The 4,947-nt window shown below is 36.7% G+C and overlaps 1 long non-coding RNA gene across 1 annotated transcript in view; it reads left to right on the top strand.

Annotated features, from left to right (window-relative positions):
• The first annotated feature begins 224 nt into the window (after positions 1-224).
• LOC120876699 overlaps positions 225-4,947 on the top strand; it is an 18,155-nt gene continuing 13,432 nt past the window's right edge. The window contains exon 1 of the long non-coding RNA XR_005724196.1: positions 225-236. This is a non-coding gene — a long non-coding RNA (uncharacterized LOC120876699). The remainder of the gene's footprint in view (positions 237-4,947) is intronic.

The raw sequence follows: 4,947 nt of genomic DNA, 5'->3' as shown, positions 1-4,947 counted from the left end.
TTTCTCAAGATTGCTTTGGCTATTCGTGGTTTTTTGTATTTCCATACAAATCTTGAAATTATTTGTTCTAGTTCTGTGAAAAATATCGCCGGTATCTTGATAGGGATTGCATTGAATTTGTAGATTGCTTTGGGTAATATACTCATTTTCACTATATTGATTCTTCCGATCCATGAGCATGGTATATTTCTCCATCTATTAGTGTCCTCTTTGATTTCTTTCATCAGTGTTTTATAGTTTTCTATATATAGGTCTTTAGTTTCTTTAGGTAGATATATTCCTAAGTATTTTATTCTTTTTGTTGCAATGGTGAATGGAATTGTTTCCTTAATTTCTTCTTCTATTTTCTCATTATTAGTGTATACGAATGCAAGGGATTTCTGTGTGTTGATTTTATATCCTGCAACTTTACTATATTCATTAATTAGCTCTAGTAATTTTCTGGTAGAGTCTTTAGTGTTTTCTATGTAGAGGATCATGTCATCTGCAAACAGTGAGAGTTTTACTTCTTCTTTTCCAATTTGGATTCCTTTTATTTCTTTTTCTGCTCTGATTGCTGTGGCTAAAACTTCCAGAACTATGTTGAATAGTAGTGGTGAAAGTGGGCACCCTTGTCTTGTTCCTGACTTTAGGGGAAATGCTTTCAATTTTTCACCATTGAGGATAATGTTTGCTGTGGGTTTGTCATATATAGCTTTTATTATATTGAGGTATGTTCCTTCTATTCCTGCTTTCTGGAGAGTTTTTATCATAAATGGATGTTGAATTTTGTCAAAGGCCTTCTCTGCATCTATTGAGATAATCATATGGTTTTTATTTTTCAATTTGTTAATGTGGTGAATTACATTGATTGATTTGCGGATGTTGAAGAATCCTTGCATCCCTGGGATAAAGCCCACTTGGTCATGGTGTATGATCTTTTTAATGTGTTGTTGGATTCTGATTGCTAGAATTTTGTTGAGGATTTTTGCATCTATGTTCATCAGTGATATTGGCCTGTAGTTTTCCTTTTTTGTAGTATCTTTGTCAGGTTTTGGTATTAGGGTGATGGTGGCCTCATAGAATGAGTTTGGAAGTTTCCCTTCCTCTGCAATTTTCTGGAAGAGTTTGAGTAGGATAGGTGTTAACTCTTCTCGAAATTTTTGGTAGAATTCAGCTGTGAAGCCGTCTGGACCTGGGCTTTTGTTTGCTGGAAGATTTCTGATTACAGTTTCAATTTCCGTGCTTGTGATGGGTCTGTTAAGATTGTCTATTTCTTCCTGGTTTAGTTTTGGAAAATTGTATTTTTCTAAGAATTTGTCCATTTCTTCCAGGTTGTCCATTTTATTGGCATATAATTGCTGATAGTAGTCTCTTATGATCCTTTGTATTTCTGTGTTGTCTGTTGTGATCTCTCCATTTTCATTTCTAATTTTATTGATTTGATTTTTCTCTCTTTGCTTCTTGATGAGTCTGGCTAATGGTCTGTCAATTTTATTTATCCTTTCAAAGAACCAGCTTTTGGCTTTGTTGATTTTTGCTATGGTCTCTTTTGTTTCTTTTGCATTTATTTCTGCCCTAATTTTTAAGATTTCTTTCCTTCTGCTAACTCTGGGGTTCTCTAATTCTTCCTTTTCTAGTTGCTTTAGGTGTAGAGTTAGGTTATTTATTTGACTTTTTTCTTGTTTCTTGAGGTATGCCTGTATTGCTATGAACTTTCCTCTTAGCACTGCTTTTATAGTGTCCCACAGGTTTTGGGTTGTTGTGTTTTCATTTTCATTAGTTTCTATGCATATTTTGATTTCTTTTTTGATTTCTTCTGTGATTTGTTGGTTATTCAGAAGCGTGTTGTTCAGCCTCCATATGTTGGAATTTTTAATAGGTTTCCTCCTGTAATTGAGATCTAATCTTAGTGCATTATGGTCAGAAAAGATGCTTGGAATGATTTCGATTTTTTTGAATTTATCAAGGTTATATTTATGGCCCAGGATGTGATCTATCCTGGAGAAGGTTCCATGAGCACTTGAGAAAAAGGTGAAATTCATTGTTTTGGGGTGAAATGTCCTATAGATATCAATTAGGTCTAACTGGTCTAATGTATCATTTAAAGTTTGCGTTTCTTTGTTAATTTTCTGTTTAGTTGATCTGTCCATATGTGTGAGTGGGGTATTAAAGTCTCCCACTATTATTGTGTTGTTGTTAATTTCCCCTTTCATACTTGTTAGCATTTGTCCTACATATTGCGGTGCTCCTATATTGGGTGCATATATATTTATAATTGTTATATCTTCTTCTTGGATTGATCCTTTGATCATTATGTAGTGGCCTTCTTTGTCTCTTTTCACAGCCTTTGTTTTAAAGTCTATTTTATCGGATATGAGTATTGCCACTCCTGCTTTCTTTTGGTCTCTATTTGCATGGAATATCTTTTTCCAACCCTTCACTTTCAGTCTGTATGTGTCCCTTGTTTTGAGGTGGGTCTCTTGTAAGCAGCATATAGAGGGTTCTTGTTTTTGTATCCAATCAGCCAGTCTTTGCCTTTTGGTTGGGGCATTCAATCCATTTACGTTTAAGGTGATTATTGATAAGTATGATCCCGTTGCCATTTGTTTTATTATTTTGGGTTCGGGTTTATACTCCCTTTTTGTGTTTCCTGTCTAGAGAATATCCTTTAGAATTTGTTGGAGAGCTGGTTTGGTGGTGCTGAATTCTCTCAGCTTTTGCTTGTCTGTAAAGCTTTTGATTTCTCCTTCGTATTTGAATGAGATCCTTGCTGGGTATAGTAATCTGGGCTGTAGGTTATTTTCTTTCATCACTTTAAGTATGTCTTGCCATTCCCTCCTGGCCTGAAGAGTTTCTATTGAGAGATCAGCTGTTATCCTTATGGGAATCCCCTTGTGTGTTATTTGTTGTTTTTCCCTTGCTGCTTTTAATAGTTGTTCTTTGTGTTTGATCTTTGTTAATGTGATTAATATGTGTCTTGGGGTGTTTCGCCTTGGGTTTATCCTATTTGGGACTCTCTGGGTTTCTTGGACTTGGGTGATTATTTCCTTCCCCATTTTAGGGAAGTTTTCAACTATTATCTCCTCAAGGATTTTCTCATGGTCTTTCTTTTTGTCTTCTTCTTCTGGGACTCCTATAATTCGAATGTTGGAGCGTTTCATATTGTCCTGGAGGTCTCTGAGATTGTCCTCATTTCTTTTAATTTGTTTTTCTTTTTTCCTCTCTGATTCATTTATTTCTACCATTCTGTCTTCTATTTCACTAATCCTATCTTCTGCCTCCGTTATTCTATTATTTGTTGCCTCCAGAGTTTTTCTGATCTCATTTATTGCATTATTCATTGTATATTGACTCTTTTTTATTTCTTCTAGGTCCTTGTTGAACCTTTCTTGCATCTTCTCAATCCTTGTCTCTAGGGTATTTATCTGTGATTCCATTTTGACTTCAAGATTTTGGATCATTTTCACTATCAATATTCGGAATTCTTTCTCAGGTAGATTCCCTATCTCTTCCTCTTTTGTCTGGTTTGGTGGGCATTTCTCCTGCTCCTTTACCTGTTGGGTATTCCTCTGTCTCTTCATCTTGGTTATATTGCTGCGTTTGGAATGGCCTTTTTATATTCTGGTAATTTGTGGAGTTCTCTTTATTGTGGAGCTTCCTCACTGTGGGTGGGGTTGTATCAGTGGCTTGTCAAGGTTTCCTGGTTAGGGAGGCTTGTGTTGGAGGTCTGGTGGGTGGAGCTGGGTTTCTTCTCTCTGGAGTGCAGTGGAGTGACCAGTAATGGGTTATGAGATGTCTAAAGTTTTGGAGTAACTTTGAACTGCCTGTATATTGAGGCTCAGGGGTGTGTTCCTGTGTTGCTGGAGAGTTTGTGTGATATGTCTTGCTCTGGAACTTGTTGGCCCTTGGGTGGAGCTTTGTTTCAGTGTAGGTTTGGAGGCATTTGATGAGCTCCTATTGCTTAATGTTCCCTGAATTCAGGAGTTCTCTGATGTTCTCAAGCTTTGGACTTAAGCCTCCTGCTTCTGGTTTTCGGTTTTATTTTTACAGTGGTCTCTAGACTTCTCCATCTATACAGCACCAATGATATAGTATCTAGGCTAAAGATGAAAGGTTTCTCCACATTGAGGGGCACCCAGAGAGGTTCACTGGGTTACATGGAGAAGAGAAGAGGGAGGGGGTAGTTAGAGGTGACTGGAATGAGATGCGGTGAGAACAAAAGAGGAGAGAGCAAGCTAGTCAATAGTCACTTCCTTATGTGCGCTCCTTAGTCTGGACCTCTCAGCGGTATTTACGGAGTTATACAGGGGAGAGGAGAGAGAGGAAGTAGACAGAGGTGGCCAGGAGGGTAAGAGAGAGGAATGAAAAGGAGAGAGACAGGTCCAGCCAGTAATCAGTTCCTTAGGTGCTCTCCACCATCTAGAACACACAGAGAATCACAGAGTTGGATATAGAAGAGATGGGGGGAGGGGGGGGGAGAGACAGAGGCCACCTGGTGGAGAAAAAGGAGAGTCCAAAAGGAGGAGAGAGTGGTCAAGCCAGTAATCTCACTGTCAGGTAAGATTGGGTTATGAAATGTACAAGATTGACAACAAAAACCGAAAAGCAAAGATTAAAAACCTAGAGTAGAGGTTAGATTTTCAGAAATACAATGTTAAAGAGACGAAGCAGAAGGAAGAAAGAAAAAAAAGAGAAAAGATTAAAAAATAATAATAATATTAAGAAAAAGAAATAGGGAAAAATATATATATAAGAAAAAATAAAAATTAAAAAAAAAACCCCGAGATTAAAAAAGAAATACCAACAACAACCACGCGAAGGCTATATATGGTGTTTGCTTTAAAAAAGTAGAGTCTTTTTTTTTTTTTGAAAAGTAATAGTTATAGAAATATAAAGTAGAGAAATAGAAGACTTAACAGTTAAAAAAAAAGTTTGAGAGAAAAAAAAAAAAAAGAAAGCAAAAAA

The sequence above is a fragment of the Oryx dammah genome, unplaced genomic scaffold (assembly GCF_014754425.2).
Source record: "Oryx dammah isolate SB20612 unplaced genomic scaffold, SCBI_Odam_1.1 HiC_scaffold_1, whole genome shotgun sequence".
Lineage (NCBI taxonomy): Eukaryota > Metazoa > Chordata > Mammalia > Artiodactyla > Bovidae > Oryx > Oryx dammah.
Note: the sequence above shows the minus strand (reverse complement) of the source record. Positions and strands in the feature narration are given on the sequence as shown.